Below are 20,482 nucleotides of genomic sequence, written 5' to 3'. Positions count from 1 at the left end.
TAAATCTATGATTATATTACAACTGCTTTTTATACTTGTGCATCCCAAGTAGTAAAACTTCTCCTGTGCGGCCGTTTACGTATACATTTGTATAACTTGAAAGATTGCAGTCTTCGGCTTCAGCCCCCACGCACAGGGTGCGGGGGTGTTCGCAAAAATAGCGTGTTTTCACACTTAATCCGACGTCTCGGTCCTGTTTAAGGAGGTGGTAGCGTAGCGAACTAGGCAATCCGGACTATAATGCTTTATCACTTTCACTTAGCCAGTGGAGCTCGAGGGTGGGGCTACGATATAGCCCCTGGTGGCACCGCACATCTCCGAATTCGGGGTGCGTATGTGCCTGACCGGGAAACGGTCCTTCGTCAAAGCGGGGAATTCTAAACATTCCGGTGGTCGATCGAGTGGTTGACCAGTCTCTCGCTGTATCATGACAGTCAGTTTTCGGCTTTCTCTACTGAGGTGCTCGCCCAGCCGAACTGGGGCACAATCGCAGTAGTTCTCCTGGTGCCGCGTTAGCCGGTGATACGGAACGTAAGGCAACAAAACACAGGAGCCGGGCAAACCCAACATTTGACCAAAGACATGATTCGGAGCTGATGCATATAATGCCTAACTCGAGACGCCGAACACTCCCTAAGGTGTTCGGTCTTTATAATAATGGGCAGAGATGCCCTAAGCCCCTAGTGTCCAGGTACGGGCATGGTCTGCTGACGCGGCCGATGCCAAAACATCAGGCTCCGCTTTGTCTATAGGAAGGAACCAAGGGAGAATAACAACAAGAGACAGTAAAAAAGGTTTACGCAGGGTCTTAATCTGAAAAGAATTCTCACAACGGGTCCCTACTGCACGTCTGCGCCTGTGTCTCCGTTGTGCCGTTTATTCTGGATGGGCATGCACGTTGTTCATCTGTAAAAAGAGAGGAACGTTTAGTTTAAAAATAAATCGTGCGAAAAATATGTGTAAAAGAAGAAATATAAATAATTAAAGCGGGGTTTGCATGAACCCGCAGTTGTTTGTGCGCACAGCCCCCTGTGAAGAGGTATGCGGCTAGGGAGACCCTAGCCTACTGAAGCTGGATTCGTCTATCCGAGTCCGGGGTCTTTAAGTGACCCTCGCACTAAAATGACGCCACGCGGACCGGGCATCTTGAGTGTAAGAGACGCGTAATGCGGTATGGCGTTGAAGCGGACAAAAGCCTTTCGTCCCAAGAGTGCTTGATATTCACTTTCAAATGGGACGATATGAAAAATTAATTTTTCTCGTCAAAAATTGTTCGGTGATCCGAACACGACTTCTAGTAATATGGAGCCTGTGCACTTGGCGTAAGGGCCTGGCGTCACTCCTTTGAAAGAAGTGCGGCTGTGTCGGATTTTGGCAGGGTTTATCCCCATCCTTCGGATTGTTTTTGAATACAGCAGGTTTAAGTCGCTGCCTCCGTCCATTAGGACATTTGTAAATTGTAATCCGTCTATTATGGGATTCAATATCAGGGGAGTCCGTCCCGCGTTTCGAACGCTCCTAGAGTAGTCCAGGTGGTCGAAAGTGATTGGCTTTGATATCCAATCTCTATGGTTTGCTGGTTTGGACCGCGCGAAGCTCTTTTTAGGAAGTGCCGCACTATTTTTCCGTATTATCACATGAAGTGAGTTTACTGCTTTGACCCCTTGTGGGAAAGTCTTTTGTTTTCCGGTGCTCTGCTGTTGGGGTTTATCTTCTTCGCTTGACGCGTCGAGCCCCTTGTGTTCGGCATTTAGTCGGCCGGACTGTTTAAAAACCCAACAATCCCTGTGGGTGTGATTTGCAGGCCTTCCGGGGGTACTGTGGATTTGACATATCCGACCCAAAATCTTGTTTAAGTTGGACAATTCGTCACTGTCATCCTTGAGAGGCTGTGTTTTGTTGTTGGGCCGCGAGCTTTTGAATCCGGCGTTGACTGCCGTGCTCTTTGGGCTTTTCTCTTTATTCCGGCGCTGCTCTTTTCTGCGCCGTGATTTTCCGTTTCCATCTCTTATCTCGGATGTACTTGGGTCGCTGGTACTGCTTCTTGCTAGCCAGCTATCCTCTCCCGCACAGAAGCGGGTCATGAGGCTTGTTAGTGCGGACATTGTCCTCGGTTTCTCTTGACCGAGGTGCCTGGCGAGCCATTCGTCTCGGACATTGTGCTTGAAAGCTGCTAAGGCTTCGGCGTCCGAACAGTCGACTATTTGGTTCTTTTTGGTAGGAAACCTGTTCCAGAATTTCCACGCTGACTCTCCGGGCTGTTGAGTTATATGACTTAGATCATCTGCATCCAGAGGACGGACATAAGTCCCTTGAAAATTCGCTCTAAACGCATCCTCGAGCTCTTCCCAACTTCCAACAGTGTTTTCTGGGAGGCTTTTGAGCCAATGACGGGCTGGCCCTTTGAGCTTGAGGGGTAGATATTTTATGGCGTGGAGATCGTCTCCTCTGGCCATGTGTATATGTAGTATATAATCTTCTATCCAGACTCCAGGGTCTGTTGTTCCATCGTAGGCCTCTATGTTTATGGGTTTAAATCCTGCTGGGAATTCATGGTCCAGCACCTCATCGGTAAAACATAGTGGGTGTGCGGCGCCCCTGTACTTGTCTGTGCCGCTATCATCGGACACTTGACGTGTTACCTTGCTTCCTGGGGCCTTCTTTTTGGGTCCGTAGATGGACCTGGCTGGGCCATTTGACGGTGGAGGCTCTATGGCCTCCTCGTCGAATTCTGGTAGCAGCTTACGTATAACGCCCTCGATGCGGCTATATCTCCCACGTGTCGAAGCACGACTTAGAGGCATAACCGCATTGAAAGCAATGTCGCAAGTGAGGTAATCTTCACACAACCCATGTAATACATCAGGGAAAGAGATACATAGTTGACTTACAATCGCCACTTCACACAATTACATGAATAAAGCATTACATCATCCAGATACAATCAAGGTCCGACTATGGAACCAAAATAAAAGAAGAACCCCAAATGCAACAAAGGTCCCCGATCGACCCCAACTAGGCTCCACCACTGTACAACTAGAACGAAACAACACAAAGGGAAAGATCTTCATCGAGCTCCTCCTTGAGCTTGGTTGCGTCACCTGCTCGGTAACATAGGCACCTGCAAACTGGTTTTGGAAGTATCTGTGAGCCACGGGGACTCAGCAATCTCGACCCGCGAGATCAAGACTATTTAAGCTTATAGGAAGGATGGAGTAATGAGGTGCAGCTGCAGCAAGCGACTAGCATATATGGTGGCTACAATCGCAAAAGAGAGCGAGAAGAGAAGCAAGGCACGGTCGTGAAGCTAGTAGCGATCAAGAAGTGATCCTGAAACTACTTACGTCAAACATAACTCCAACACCGTGTTCACTTCCCGGACTCCGCCGGAAAGAGACCATCACGGTTACACACACGGTTGATGTATTTTAAAATAAGGTCAACTTCGGGTTTTCTACAACCGGACGTTAACAAATTCCCATCTGCCACATAACCGCGGGCACGGCTTTCGAAAGTTCAAATCCCTGCAGGGGTGTCCCAACTTAGCCCATGACAAGCTCTCGCGGTCAACGAAGGAATATACCTCCACCCGGGACACTCCGATCAGACTCGGTATCCCGGTACAACAAGACGTTTCGACAGGGTAAAACTAAACCAGCAACACCGCCCGAATCTGCCGACAAATCCCGATAGGAGCTGCACATATCTCTTTCTCAGGGCACACTCAGATGAGTCTAGCTACGAGTAAAACCAACCCTCAAGTTTCCCCGAGGTGGCCCCGCAGGCAGCTCAGTTCGGACCAACACTCAGAGGAGCACTGGCCCGGGGGGGTTAGAATAAAGATGACCCTTGAGTCTGCAGAACCCAAGGGAAGGTGGTAGGTTGTTAGTGCAAATGGTAAAACCAATGTTGGGCATTGCTGGAGGAGCTTTACTTAAGGCGAACTGTCAAGGGGTTCCCATTATAGCCCAACCGTGTAAGGAACGCAAAATCTGGGAACATAACACCGATATGACGGAAAACTAGGGCGGCAAGAGTGGAACAAAACACCAGGCATAAGGCCGAGCCTTCCACCCTTTACCAAGTATATAGATGCATTAATTAAATAAGAGATATTGTGTTATCCCAACAAGTAAACATGTTCCAACAAGGAACAACATCTCCATGTTCCAACAAGGAACAAACTTCAATCTTCACCTGCAACTAACAATGCTATAAGAGGGGCTGAGCAAAGCGGTAACATAGCCAATCAACGGTTTGCTAGGACATGGTGGGTTAGAGGTTTGACATGGCAATTTGGGAGGCTGACAAGCAAATGGTAGGCATCATAGCATTGGCATAGCAAAAGAGCGAGCAAACTAGCATAGCAAAGATAGTAGTGATTTCGAGGGTATGATCATCTTGCCTGAGATCCCGCAAGGAAGAAGAAAGAGTCCATGAAGAAGACAAACGGACGAAGTCGAATGAATCCTCACAACTCCGGAACGAAACTGAAGCTAACGAGAGAAGCAACCCGGAAAGAAACAAACAACATAGTAAACAACCATCACATAAACATGGCATGATGCGCAAACAAGTATGATGCATGCCCGGTTTAAATAGCATGGCATGGCAATATGCACAAACAAAACTACAAGTTAAATGGAGCCCAATATGCAACGAGTTGCATATTGACGAAACACCACATCAATTATTTAGTTCTCTCTCGGTTTAGGTACACAATAATATTAAATGTTGTTAAACATGGCAAGGGGTGAAACATAATAAAACTACCTATCTAGGCAATTTAAATGAGGCCGGAAACAACAAACAACAATTCCGGAAAATCCTCATATGCATATTTCGAATTTGGTACTGTTCTGCCCTAAAACATATTTTAGAGTTATTAAACAGCAAAATAAAGTGCACCATGTTAATATATGCATTTTTCTACAACATTTACATATAAAGTTTATTAAAATCCGAATTACGGTTAATTAGTTATGAAATAAATCGTTTTAACATGGCATTTATGCAAATTAATTAAAACAGCAAGTTAAACCTTTTTAACATGGATGAAAAACAGCATATTATTAATCTACACAAAATTCTAAGCAACTTTCATATATTAAGTTTTTACATGTGATGCACGGTTGATGAGTTATTAAAAGCATGAAGTTTAGGGTCCAAACTGCAAAACAACAGTCTCTGAAATAATAGACAAATTCGTTCAGAGCAGAAAAAAAACATTGCAGGCCGAATCTGGTGCAAGTTGGGCCAACAGAGAGGATGGGCTGGGCGGCTGCTCACATTGGGCCGGCTGTAGGGGCGCTGGGTCTTGCTGGACGCGACCCAGGCGCGGGTCAACGCGCGGCGGCAGCGCTCGTTGGGGGGGTTCGAAGCAGAGGCGAGGCGCTGGCCTCGAACGACGACGGCGGCAGCAGGAACTCCGGCAGGCAAGGGCGCCACTTGGGGAGGCGCGGAGGGAGGTCCGGCGAAGCAGGGATGGCGGCGCGCGGACCTGAAGCAGAGGAGGCGACGGGGTCGACGAGGGCGGCGCTGGCGTGATGATGAGGAAGCAGACGCGAAGGCTCACGGCAGGGGAGGCATGCATCCGGGCGGTGGAGCTCGAGTTCGTCCGGATCCGGCCGGTCTTGGTGGCGGACGGGAAAGGGCAGGCGGCGCGGAGGCGACAGAGTTCGAGGCCATGGCGACTTGACGGCGGCGCTGCAGCTTCGAGGCGTCGGCCATGGGAGCTCCGGCGAGTTCCCTAAGAAGAAGGAGAGCGGGCGGTTCCTGTCCAAGGCAGAGAGAGAGATCCCTGAGAGAGAGATGAATACAGAGGGAGGAGGAAGAACGAGGGAAGGAGGGTAGAGAGGGGACGCGGGGTTCCACTGGTAGCCGGCGATGGCTTGCTCCGGTGGCCTCGGCCATGGCCTCGTCGGCCGGCGGGGTTGAGGAGAAGCTCGGGAAGGCTCCTCTACTAGGAACGAGAGGATACAGGGCTCCAGGAGCATGAGGCCCTTGCTCGGGAGGAGCTGGAGGCGCGGCGGACGAGCGCTGCTCGCGAGGTGGATCGACGGGCAGATCTGGAGAGAAGCGGGCTGCGAGGGGAGTTTTTTGGATCAGGAGGATCCCGATGAGGAGGAGACAGGAAGAGTGGCGGCGCTCGGGAGGATCCCTAGAAATTAGGGATTTGGTCTGATTATATAGGCAGGGGACTAGGTAGGTACTAATCCGGTCCGTCCGATTATAATCGGGCGGTCGTAAATAAATAGGTTAGATAGCCCGAATAATAAAACGGAGATATTTTATAGACGTTTGGGGATGATCTAAACCCATCGGTAATGAAAGCCCGGGTCGGGTTCGGGGAAGTTTCGGACACGGGCAAGGGGTTGATGCACTGTGCAAAGAGACTCCCGTTTAGGCAAGAGGGAAAACAAAGAACAAGATTGGTCTCGGAACGGTCAACAAAAGCAAGGGGGGAACGCGGCAACTACGAGGGGATCAGGCTAGGGTTAGGAAGGGAGGCTGGGCTTTGGGAGGCCGACCTAGTGGAGAAAGACGTGGCCAGAGGCCTGGCTGGGCAGCTGGGCTGGGCTCTCTCTCTCTCTCACTAATCTCTATCAGAAAAGAAATAGAGAGAGGAAAAGAAAGAGAGGGTTAGGGAAAGATTTGCGCATGGGGATAATTTTCCCGGACTCGCAAAAATGCGCTTGTTCCAAGAAAATAGAAAGGCCACGATTGAAAGATTTAAATTCAAACTCATTTGAATTTAATTCAAATGGGTTTGAACTAGGACTTGGTAAAAGGAAGGTCCAAAAATGTTCGGATTTTTGGTGGAGCTCCGGAAAATGATGAAAGAAATTATGGCAAGGTTGGAGACCAAGAATTGAGATAACAAAGGCATGGGATATTTTGCAACTGGGTTATGGTTAATTCCAAAAATGGAATATTTACTGTAGCTCTCTAATAATATTGAGAGGCTTTAATATGTTATAAAGAGAAATCACAAGTGAATTCCCTCGATTTAAATGGATCGAAAAAAATCCATACGATTTATTTAGAAGAGTTATAAAAATTAATGATATGATGGCATGATGACATGATGCAATGCAAGAGATGACATGATGCAATGCAACAAGCAAATAAAACACACTGCGAAACTCGGAATAGCTGGAAGTCTTCTCGAGCATCGGGCTCGGGGTGTTACAACACTCCACCACTACGAGGGGGTCTCGTCCCGAGATCTAGGATGGCACCGGAGAGAAACGGAAGAGGAAGAGAGGAGGTAAAACTATGTTGCTTCTTTGACCAATGAGTGAAACCAAAGAACCTTGAGAGGTTGAAAAGTTGAAAGAAAGAACACAACGGAGTTAAACACAATTGAGAGCACTGCGGTAGAAAAGAGAAACAAGGAACACCATGTGAACCTTGGAGGTTGCAAAGCTATGAATGACGAGTACAATGGACAAGAAGGAATTGGAACCACTCTGGTTAAAACAAGATGAGAGGGGAAGAATTCGGGCAGCACTCCGGTTGAACATGGAAGGAATAGAACATGAACTTGACAAGATGAGAGGATACTTGATGAAATGAACAACACACTGCCTCCGGAACTATTGAAAGAATGGCACAAGGGGTAAGAAAGATTTCAGACAGCTCTCCAGTTGAGGAAGGAGGGAAACTTGATAAAATTAGAGAACTCGAATGAAAACACGACACTTCGGTTAAATGGATAAGTAAGGAAAAGAACATGATCTCCAAAATGATATAATGGGTCAAAGAAAACATCACAATGCCTTCGGGACAAATGAAAGAGTGAAATCGAGAGAACAGAGAAGAGAATAACAACTTCTATCACAATTGAATTTGAAAGAGCCTCCTTAAAAAGAAGGATTGAACGGAGTTGTTAGAAAACCAACAACGAAAAGAATAAGCTTGTAGTGGATTTATTGAAACATCTCAACATTATGAGGTGACAAATGGCCACTAAAGAAAACCATTGATTTGAGTGAGAGCACCAAGGCGATGAAAAACTTCTTTCACCAAGAGGATAGGAGAAAACTTGGATCATTGATAAGCACCATAATAGCAACTTTCCTTAGGGAAAGCTTTAGGTGAAAACATGACACAAGATAAATCCAACGAAGAGATTGATGGATTTAAAATTCCTCATTCTTGACAACATGTGAATCATGAAACATGAATGAAACTGTCAAAATGACATAACACCACCTGAAAAGATAAGGTCGAAAGAATTGCACTTCGGAATGCAAGATGAAGAATACTTGAACTCCTCAAAACAAAACATGTGTTGGGCACCATGTTTATTTTTTGAGTATAGCTTGGCGGATCTTAGCTTCGAGAGAAAACTTGATGAACAATTGAAGAATGAAAAGAATCCTTGACGAAGCACCATGTAGAGCCTCCATGAAGAACTCCGGTTAGAAAAGGATGATAAAAGAAAGAGAAGTTGAAAACACAAGGTGAAGCCTTGCAATGATTTAGATGGATCTTTGTGATGATGAGAGCTTGGAACTCCGGGAAAAGAAAAGATGAAACAACTGAAACCGAGAATTTATTCATCATGAACAAACTCCGAAAGAAGGAATTAATCACTTGGATGAAACAAGAATAAGAATTATGTTATGTGTATCCTTCACCAATATAAATTGATGACAAGCAACGTATTTGGCATACTACTTATTCTCGTAGAAAGGATTAAGAGAGATATAGCGCAAAGTTGAGAAGGTATAGATGGAACCACCGGTGGGATTGAAACAATGAAAGAATGAATGATAACCAAGGAAGAGAACTCTTGAACAAACCACCGTAAGAATTGAAAATGAACGAAGAAAAGATAAAGAAACACCGGGAAGAATTAGAAAATGAACCAAGATACTTGAGAGAATTTAGATACAAGTGAACGCAGAGATCCCGAGCTGATTAGATAATATTCGATTGATGCACCGGCAAGATAGGAGAATGATAACTGACAGCTGAGAATGAATAAACCTGAATTGATGGACTCCGGATGACAAACTGAGAAGACTCTTGAATATCTCCTGATGGGTGAAAAAGATTCTCACAATCGAAAACAATTATGAGAGGATGGCAACAAGCTAGCACCATGAATCTTGAAGAGAACAGAGCAAGATTAAAGAGAAACTCTTCTTCGGTCTTCAAATGATGAGAATGACAACGAGAAACACCACCAAGAATTATTGAGGCACACCGGAAGAATCAAAAGCAAAGAGGTTGAGCCAACTATGAAAAGAATTTGAAAGATCTTGGAGAAAAGCATTTGACTGATGATAACTCATTCTTACGTCAAACTTGGAGAAGAATTTAGGATAGCTCTGGGAAAATAGAAGAGTCAGGTAAGATCCTGGGAAAAGACCTGTGGGTTAGGGCCCACTCAAAAGAACACCGTTGAAAAGATTTAAAAGAGATGTTGCACCGGTTGAATTAAATGACTTGAATGAGATACCAATCTCGAAAGAGCTTGAACGAATGCAGAGGGGAAACACGAATCTTCGAGATATCTTGAGCACTCCGGAATAACAAATAGCGAGAAGTAGAATGATAATGAGGTGCACCGGTATGAGAAGACATTGAAATGAGGAAAAAGGTATGATCAACAAAACTTGACTTGAATCCACCGGAGAAGAGAAAGGAATGAGGAATGACGAACTAGTAGAACATCTTCTTGAGAACCACCGGGTAAGAACATTGACGGAAAAGAATGGAGAAACTTCACAAAAATAAAAGGATACTTGGTAAAGAAATCTTAGTCCTTGAGGAAAAAGGGTGGGTGGGTGGGAAAGAACAAAGGCAACTTGGAGACGGATGAAACAAACACTGTTGAGAAGAAATGATAATTGGTCTTGCTGATGTTGAAGTGATCGGATCCACTTGAAGAGAAACACACCGGTTGAAAAGGATTGACATGACAATCTCGATTGTCGAGAAGGATTGGTATTCACATCGGAGTATGAGAACACCATTTTGGAAAGGTATGGAATCAACACTTGACATTGAAGCAACTCGAATACCGCAACTCAAAACAAAAAAAAACAAAGGACTGGCTTGCAGAATAAGCCGGAACAAACATATGATAGAGATTTCGTCTGAAGTTTTCGTGGTGGGGCCTACACGGGCTCGATCGTACAGCACCATCATGTACAAGGCAGTGCACATGACATACGAAGCGTCCCCGAGTCGGCATAGCCAAGGACTCTTTAAGACACAACGAGACCACTGTAAAACCAACCGTGAATAGGCGGACCACTAGACGTCGAACCCCAATTTCATATCATACATCCGTCAGAAAGATATCCTAAGAGCTACTTGAATTCCCACCTATGAAACTCCCGAAATTTTCCGGTTATGCAATCAGGTGTTGGGGATACATGGGAAGCATAATATCTCACCCAAACTAACAAATCCTACATCCAGTTGTATCCATCCTTCAACACATAACCAAGAAATCTTCGGAAATCATCTACCTCAACCTTCGAAAAGCATCCGTTATACAAGTTATGGCAATACTCCCGTACTCACCTCAGTACTGGGTTATCGGGGTTATCTCACCAACGAACTGCATAAAAGAGATTTTCGATGTCGGCATACTAAACTCAGGTATTCCAGAACTGCAACGATAAAATTATGACGACAACACCTCAGAGCTCAACTCCCCAGGACACTTCCACTAAACCCCTGACAGGAGGCACCAAGACAATGTTCTCATCATAAAACCATCAGAACGATTCCAAGATACCCGCGTGATCCTCAAATTTTTTTTAGTGAAATTTGAGAAGAGAAGAGTCAAAACTCTACGTCAGGATGCCTTACCAGAGCGATGAAGAGACTGGGGAGTAAAAAGTATTCCTAACTCTCCGATATATATAATCCGAAATGACTCAAAACATTTTTCTAGACACAACTCGGCCGCTAAAAACGATCAAGCAGTGGTGCTCCTAAGGTCGGGGAAGGCTCTGATTACCAACTTATAACGCCCTCGATGTGGCTATATCTCCCACGTGTCGAAGCACGACTTAGAGGCATAACCGCATTGAAAGCAATGTCGCAAGTGAGGTAATCTTCACACAACCCATGTAATACATCAGGGAAAGAGATACATAGTTGGCTTACAATCGCCACTTCACACAATTACATGAATAAAGCATTACATCATCCAGATACAATCAAGGTCCGACTACGGAACCAAAATAAAAGAAGAACCCCAAATGCGACAAAGGTCCCCGATCGACCCCAACTGGGCTCCACCACGGAACAACTAGAACGAAACAACACAAAGGGCAAGATCTTCATCGAGCTCCTCCTTGAGCTTGGTTGCGTCACCTGCTCGGTAACATAGGCACCTGCAAACTGGTTTTGGAAGTATCTGTGAGCCACGGGGACTCAGCAATCTCGACCCGCGAGATCAAGACTATTTAAGCTTATAGGAAGGATGGAGTAATGAGGTGGAGCTGCAGCAAGCGACTAGCATATATGGTGGCTACAATCGCAAAAGAGAGCGAGAAGAGAAGCAAGGCACGGTCGTGAAGCTAGTAGCGATCAAGAAGTGATCCTGAAACTACTTACGTCAAACATAACTCCAACACCGTGTTCACTTCCCGGACTCCGCCGGAAAGAGACCATCACGGTTACACACACGGTTGATGTATTTTAAAATAAGGTCAACTTTGGGTTTTCTACAACCGGACGTTAACAAATTCCCATCTGCCACATAACCGCGGGCACGGCTTTCGAAAGTTCAAATCCCTGCAGGGGTGTCCCAACTTAGCCCATGACAAGCTCTCGCGGTCAATGAAGGAATAGACCTCCACCCGGGACACTCCGATCAGACTCTGTATTTCGGTACAACAAGACATTTCGACAGGGTAAAACTAAACCAGCAACACCGCCCGAATGTGCCGACAAATCCCGATAGGAGCTGCACATATCTCTTTCTCAGGGCACACTCAGATGAGTCTAGCTACGAGTAAAACCAACCCTCAAGTTTCCCCGAGGTGGCCCGGCAGGCAGCTCAGTTCGGACCAACACTCAGAGGAGCACTAGCCCGGGGGGGTTAGAATAAAGATGACCCTTGAGTCTGCAGAACCCAAGGGAAGGTGGTAGGTTGTTAGTGCAAATGGTAAAACCAATGTTGAGCATTGCTGGAGGAGCTTTACTTAAGGCGAACTGTCAAGGGGTTCCCATTATAGCCCAACCGTGTAAGGAACGCAAAATCCGGGAACATAACACCGATATGACGGAAAACTAGGGCGGCAAGAGTGGAACAAAACACCAGGCATAAGGCTGAGCCTTCCACCCTTTACCAAGTATATAGATGCATTAGTTAAATAAGAGATATTGTGATATCCCAACAAGTAAACATGTTCCAACAAGGAACAACATCTCCATGTTCCAACAAGGAACAAACTTCAATCTTCACCTGCAACTAACAATGCTATAAGAGGGGCTGAGCAAAGCGGTAACATAGCCAATCAACGGTTTGCTAGGACATGGTGGGTTAGAGGTTTGACATGGCAATTTGGGAGGCTGACAAGCAAATGGTAGGCATCGTAGCATTGGCATAGCAAAAGAGCGAGCAAAGTAGCATAGCAAAGATAGTAGTTATTTCGAGGGTATGATCATCTTGCCTGAGATCCCGCAAGGAAGAAGAAAGAGTCCATGAAGAAGACAAACGGACGAAGTCGAACGAATCCTCACAACTCCGGAACAAAACCGAAGCTAACGAGAGAAGCAACCCGGAAAGAAACAAACAACATAGTAAACAACCATCACATAAACATGGCATGATGCGCAAACAAGTATGATGCATGCCCGGTTTAAATAGCATGGCATGGCAATATGCACAAACAAAACTACAAGTTAAATGGAGCCCAATATGCAACGAGTTGCATATTGACGAAACACCACATCAATTATTTAGTTCTCTCTCGGTTTAGGTACACAATAATATTAAATGTTATTAAACATGGCAAGGGGTGAATCATAATAGAACTACCTATCTAGGCAATTTAAATGAGGCCGGAAACAACAAACAACAATTCCGGAAAATCCTCATATGCATATTTCGAATTTGGTACTGTTCTGCCCTAAAACATATTTTAGAGTTATTAAACAGCAAAATAAAGTGCACCATGTTAATCTATGCATTTTTCTACCCCATTTACATATAAAGTTTATTAAAATCCGAATTACGGTTCATTAGTTATGAAATAAATCGTTTTAACATGGCATTTATGCAAATTAATTCAAACAGCAAGTTAAACCTTTTTAACATGGATGAAAAACAGCATATTATTAATCTACACAAAATTCTAAGCAACTTTCATATATTAAGTTTTTACATGTGATGCAAGGTTGATGAGTTATTAAAAGCATGAAGTTTAGGGTCCAAACTGTAAAACTGCAGTCTCTAAAATAATAGAAAAATTCGTTCAGAGCAGAAAAAAAACATGGCAGGCTGAATCTGGTGCAAGTTGGGCCAACAGAGAGGATGGCCTGGGCGGCTGCTCACATTGGGCCGGCTGTAGGGGCGCTGGGTCTTGCTGGACGCGACCCAGGCGCGGGTCAACGCGCGGCGGCAGCGCTCGTTGGGGGGGTTCGATGCAGAGGCGAGGCGCTGGCCTCAAACGATGATGGCAGCAGCAGGAACTCCGGCAGGCAAGGGCGCCACTTGGGGAAGCGCGGAGGGAGGTCCGGCGAAGCAGGGATGGCGGCGCGCGGACCTGAAGCAGAGGAGGCGACGGGGTCGACGAGGGCGGCGCTGGCGTGATGAAGAGGAAGCAGACGCGAAGGCTGACGGCAGGGGAGGCATGCATCCGGGCGGTGGAGCTCGAGTTCGTCCGGATCCGGCCGGTCTTGGTGGCGGACGGGAAAGGGCAGGGCGGCGCGGAGGCGACAGAGTTCGAGGCCATAGCGACTCGACGGCGGCGCTGCAGCTTCGAGGCGTCGGCCATGGGAGCTCCGGCGAGTTCCCTGAGAAGAAGGAGAGCGGGCGGTTCCTGTCCAAGGCAGAGAGAGAGATCCCTGAGAGAGAGATGAATACAGAGGGAGGAGGAAGAACGAGGGAAGGAGGGTAGAGAGGGGACGCGGGGTTCCACTGGTAGCCGGCGATGGCTTGCTCCGGTGGCCTCGGCCATGGCCTCGTCGGCCGGCGGGGTTGAGGAGAAGCTCGGGAAGGCTCCTCTCCCAGGAATGAGAGGATACAGGGCTCCAGGAGCGCGAGGCCCTTGCTCGGGAGGAGCTGGAGGCGCGGCGGACGAGCGCTGCTCGCGAGGTGGATCGCGGGCAGATCTGGAGAGAAGCGGGCTGCGAGGGGATTTTTTGGATCGGGAGGATCCCGATGAGGAGGAGACAGGAAGAGTGGCGGCGCTCGGGAGGATCCCTAGAAATTAAGGATTTGGTCTGATTATATAGGCAGGGGACTAGGTAGGGACTAATCCGGTCCGTCCGATTATAATCGGGCGGTCGTAAATAAATAGGTTAGATAGCCCGAATAATAAAACGGAGGTATTTTATAGACGTTTGGGGATGATCTGAACCCATCGGTAATGAAAGCCCGGGTCGGGTTCGGGGAAGTTTCGGACACGGGCAAGGGGTCGATGCACTGTGCAAAGAGACTCCCGTTTAGGCAAGAGGGAAAACGAAGAACAAGATTGGTCTCGGAACGGTCAAAAAGAGAAAGGGGGGGAACGCGACAACTACGAGGGGATCAGGCTAGGGTTAGGAAGGGAAGCTGGGCTTTGGGAGGTCGACCTAGTGGAGAAAGAAGTAGCCAGAGGCCTGGCTGGGCAGCTGGGCTGGGCTCTCTCTCTCTCTCACTAATCTCTATCAGAAAAGAAATAGAGAGAGGAAAAGAAAGAGAGGGTTAGGGAAAGATTTGCACATGGGGATAATTTTCCCGGACTCGCAAAAATGCGCTTGTTCCAAGAAAATAGAAAGGCCACGATTGAAAGATTTAAATTCAAACTCATTTGAATTTAATTCAAATGGGTTTGAACTAGGACTTGGTAAAAGGAAGATCCAAAAATGTTCGGATTTTTGGTGGAGCTCCGGAAAATGATGAAAGAAATTATGGCAAGGTTGGAGACCAAGAATTGAGATAACAAAGGCATGGGATATTTTGCAAGTGGGTTATGGTTAATTCCAAAAATGGAATATTTACTGTAGCTCTCTAATAATATTGAGAGGCTTTAATATGTTATAAAGAGAAATCACAAGTGAATTCCCTCGATTTAAATGGATCGAAAAAAAATCCATACAATTTATTTAGAAGAGTTATAAAAATTAATGATATGATGGCATGATGACATGATGCAATGCAAGAGATGACATGATGCAATGCAACAAGCAAATAAAACACACTGCAAAACTCGGAATAGCTGGAAGTCTTCTCGAGCATCGGGCTCGGGGCGTTACATTACGCTTCGGGTAGCTCTTCGATTGGTGGCCATTGCCGTATTTATCTGCGGTTTCGAGCACTTTGCTCCATCTCATTCTGAGCGTGTCTTCCGCTGTTTTGAGCTTCCGCTTTTCCTTCTTCAGGCTTCTTGCTGTGGCGATGAGCCTGCGCTTAAAACGCTCTTGTTTGACAGGGTTCTCGGGCACGACGAGTTCGTCGTCGTTGAGGCTTGCTTCGTCTTCGGAGGGAGGTACATAGTTATGATCCTCAACCTCTTCGTCTGCCGCCCTCTCGTGAGGGCTTGCTTCTGCATCCTCCTGCGCTGAGTCTTGCTGGAGGGGATTGTCTTCGGCACTCTCTGGGGTATTGTTATCTCCTGTGCCGGAATCTCTATTCTTGCTGTGGCGGGATTTAGAGCGGCACCGCTGACGCCGGCGCTTGGGCTGTTTCTTTAAGGGATCTGCCTCCGCCGTTTCTTCGCCGTCCCCATCTTTTGGGGTATCCACCATGTATACATCATATGACGAGGTGGCCTTCCAGTGCCCTGTGGGCGCTGGTTCCTGTTCGTCTCCGGCATCGTCGTCCATGGCGTCGATGTCTTCGGAGTCGTAGTCTAGCATGTCGGTTAGATCGTCGACAGTGGCTACAAAGTGGGTGGTGGGTGGGCTCTGAATTTCTTCGTCGTCCGTACCCCAACCATCCCGGCCATAATCCGGCCAGGACTCTCCTGATAACGAGAGATGCTTTAGTGAATTCAAGATATCGCCAAAAGGCGAGTATTGGAAGATGTCCGCGGCGCTGAATTCCATAACCGGTGCCCAATCCGGATCGATTGGTAGGGGCGCGGGAGGTTCGGAGTCCGGCGAGGAGTCCGGCGCCTCGGAATCACGAGTTTCGCGGGGGACAAGATTAGTGTTCGGCTCCATCGCCGTGGATGTTGGAGCCCCTAGGGCGGCGTCTATCCACCGACCCTCGATATGGGCGATCGGCTCCGGGCTAATGGCCGAAGCGGACCCGTGTGCGGCCCCCAAGGCACTGTTCAGTGGCAGAGCTAGATCATGCCCGTCGTCACAGTGCGGCGCGCTTGGCTGTGGCTCGAGTCCGTCGAAGATCAAGTCTCCGCGGACATCGGCCGTGAAGTTTAAGCTTCCGAATCTGACCTGACGGCCAGGGGCGTAGCTTTCGATCTGCTCCAGATGGCCAAGTGAATTGGCCCGCAGTGCGAAGCCGCCGAATACGAAGATCTGTCCGGGGAGAAAAGTCTCGCCCTGGACAGCGTTGTTGGTTGAAGATGCCATCAAGCCTATCGGTGACGACACAGAGGAACTCTCAATGAAAGCACCAATGTCGGTGTCAAAACCGGCGGATCTCGGGTAGGGGGTCCCGAACTGTGCGTCTAGGCGGATGGTAACAGGAGACAAGGGACACGATGTTTTTACCCAGGTTCGAGCCCTCTCGATGGAGGTAAAACCCTACGTCCTGCTTGATTAATATTGATGATATGGGTATTACAAGAGTGGATCTACCACGAGATCAAGGAGGCTAAACCCTAGAAGCTAGCCTATGGTATGATTGTTGTAATGTATGTTGTCCTACGGACTAAAGCCCTCCGGTTTATATAGACACCGGAGGAGGCTAGGGTTACACAGAGTCGGTTACAATGGTAGGAGATCTACGTATCCGTATTGCCAAGCTTGCCTTCCACGCCAAGGAAAGTCCCATCCGGACACGGGACGGAGTCTTCAATCTTGTATCTTCGTAGTCTTGGAGTCCGACGGATAATGATAGTCCGGCTGTCCGGACACCCCCTCACCAAGACCTCTCGGTCCCTGTGAGGAGGACGGCAGACGAATGCATTTTCCTCGTTGTTTTCTTCCTATATATAAAAAAGTATGCTACTTGGTGTCCGCTTAGTTAAAAAACGATTGTGCCAACCTTGACCATTCGATTGACATTCAACGTCTATCGCGTTTCTTCAGTCTGTTCTTCCTCGAGCCGCCAAAGCCAAACCAGCGCCGGCGGGACCGCCTGCTCCCGCCTCCCACGGCTGGCTGTGATCTTCCCCGGCTCCTGTTCGTTCCCGTCCGAGGCCTCACCATCGTCCTCCGTGCTCGCCGCGGGGGCCGCCCTCCGGTGTTGTCAACATGGTCAACAACCGAGAGGAATAAGGAGATGAGTGTACATGGTGAGGATGACAGTAGGGACCCAGCAGCGCGCGCAATAATTTTGTTTTTTCGGGACGGAGAAGGGTATCAACTGGGTTGTGCGGGATCCGTGGCCCGTCTAGCCCAGGCTTTTATTTCATATGTTTAGCACATGACCAACCTAGTTTGTTTTTTTCCTTTTTGAAAAATGGCTAGCCAGCTATTTTGTTTTTTGGAGAATAACCAACGTAGGCCTACTTGCTTTTTTACGCCCTGCTGGGCCGAAAAGCTTTCAAGACGAGGAGGGATGCATTTTGCCCAGAAAATGGGCTATAAGTAATAAGAAATGGGCTATAAGTAATAATAAATGGGCTGTAAAATGAAAAAAATACAGCAAACAGGCAATTAGTTCCCAAATATAGTTTTCTTTCATATTTTGATATTTTAAATTTCATTGTTTTTGTGCAGGTAAAATTTCATTGAATTTAAATTAAGGTATATTTAGATTTAAAATTAATTTGAATTCGGCTAGAAATTTCGGGTTGTATGCTGTTTGGGACAGATTTGGAGGCTGACTTGTGGGTCTACTAGGTAGACGTGTACTTTGGCTTTGTCAACTTAGTCCACCTTCTAAAAAAAACTTAGTCCACAAACGATTCTAGCAGCAGTGACCGTTGGATGTTAATCCAACGGTCGTACTGCTTCTTCAATATTTGATCTTCTTGCTCCAGCCGCCCAAACCAGCTCCGGTGGGATTGCTTGCTCCCGCCTCCCGTGGCCGGCTGTGCTGCCGCACAGGCCGCACCGCCCCACCCTACTTCATTGCTGGCCAGGCCATTCCTCTACTCACCCACACCTCCTGTTATTTTCCGGCGATGGCAGACGGACCAGTAAACCCTCATACTCCCTATCACGTGGGCAACCATTGCCGAGTCTTCCCTGGCTCCATGTCGTTCCCTTCCTAGGCCTCGCCGTCGTCCACCGCCATGGTGCTCTCGGCGCGTCCTAGTCAACGTGGTCAACGAACGACATCCATCGGCCGTGGATTGTACGGGCAAAATAATGATTCCTCCACCTGACAGCTGGGACCCACCGAAAGGGCCTCTGTATTTCGCGAAAAAAACGTTCCCCCCGCTGACATGTCAGACCCACCAACTATATCTTCGCACACAAGGAAGTGCCTCCTTATTACGCACAAAAAAAATGAATACTCACCCTGCTAGATGGGACCCACCATAGTGGGAGGATGACTTGTGGGCCAACTAAGTTGACGGGGACGGAGGGCTTTGTCAACTTAGTCAATATGAACGATTCTAGCTCCAGTGACCGTACGATGTCCATCCAACGGCCATAGTGCCTCTTCAACCTCTGGTCTTCTTGCTCCGGCCGCCCAAAGCAGCGCCGGTCGTGTCGCGTGCTCCTGCCTCTCGTGGCCAGCTGTGATGCCGCTTAGGCCTCACCGGCCCCTACTACTCCCACCGCTGGCCCAGGGTATCCCTCTACTCACCCACAAACCCTGTTATTCTGCGGCAATGGCAGCCTCATGCCACAGCCGAACCAGTGAACCCTCGTACTCCTCTTCGCGCGGGCTACCACTGCTACGTCTTCCCCGGCTCCGCGTCGTCCCCTTCCTAGGCCTCGTCGTCGTCCAGACCATCACCCTGGTGCTCTCGGCATGGTGTGGTCAACGTGGTCAACGACCGACTTCCATCGGAAGAGTACTGTACGTGGAGAGGCTGACAGCTGGGTCCAGGCGGCCACAAGGAAGTGCCTCCTTATTACGCGCAAAATAATTATTCCTCCACCTGACACAAGGGACCCACTGGACGAGCCACCTTATTTCGTGAAAAAAATGTTTCCCCCCTGCCTGCTGGGACCCACCGGACGGGCCAGCGTATTTCACAAAAAAACATTCCCCGCGCTGTCAGCTCGACCCACCGGAAGTGCCTCCTTATTACGCACAAAAAAATGAATACTCCCCTTGCTAGCTGGGACCCACCATGGTTGGAGGCTGACTTGTGGGCCTACTAAGTTGACTGGGACGGGGGCCTTTGTCAACTTTAGTCAATATGAATGATTCTAGCTCCAGTGATCGTACGATGTCCATCCAACGACCATAGTGCTTCTTTAACCTCTGGTCTTCTTGCTCCAGCCACCCAAAGCAGCGCCGGTCGTGCCGCATGCTCCTGCCTCCCGTTGCCGGCTGTGCTGCCGCGGAGGCCTCACCGCCCCCTATTATTCCCACCGCTGGCTAGGCCCTGCGGCGACGGCAGCCTCACACCGCAGCCGAACCAGTGAACCCTCGTACTCCTCTCCACGCGGGCTTCCACTGCCACGTCTTCCCTGGCTCCCCGTCGTCCCCTTCCTAGGCCTCACCGTCGTCCACCGCCCTGGTGCTCTCGGCGCAGCGTGGTCAACATGGTCAAGGAACGACTTCCATCGGACGTGGACTATATGTGGAGAGGCTGACAGCTGGGTCCACGGCCGCAACAAGGAAGTGCCTCCTTATTACGCGGAAAATAATGATTCCTCCACCTAACAGCTGGGACCCACCGGACGGGCCACTGTATTTCACGAAAAAAACGTTTCCCCCTGACTGCTGGGACCCACCAGCTACATCTTCGCATGCAAGGAAGTGCGTCTGGGCAAAAAAACCAAAACGATTCGCCCCCTGACTACTGGGACCCACCAGCTACATCTTCGCACGCAAGGAAGTGACTGACAGTCGGGACCCACCTGGTCGAAGCATACGTAGCGGTGTCATTCTGGTCGCGAACGTGTACGTACATACTGGTCGATGTAGAGGCGCGCACGTGTCGTAGATGGAGAGGCGCGCACGTGTCGTAGTAGAGGCGCGCACGTAGCATGTACACGTACGTACAGCGGCGAGGGTGCAAGAAAGAAAATATGGCCACGT

Source organism: Triticum aestivum, chromosome 2B (genome assembly GCF_018294505.1).
Source record: "Triticum aestivum cultivar Chinese Spring chromosome 2B, IWGSC CS RefSeq v2.1, whole genome shotgun sequence".
In the NCBI taxonomy this organism is placed as follows: domain Eukaryota; kingdom Viridiplantae; phylum Streptophyta; class Magnoliopsida; order Poales; family Poaceae; genus Triticum; species Triticum aestivum.
This window is presented reverse-complemented; position numbering follows the sequence as displayed.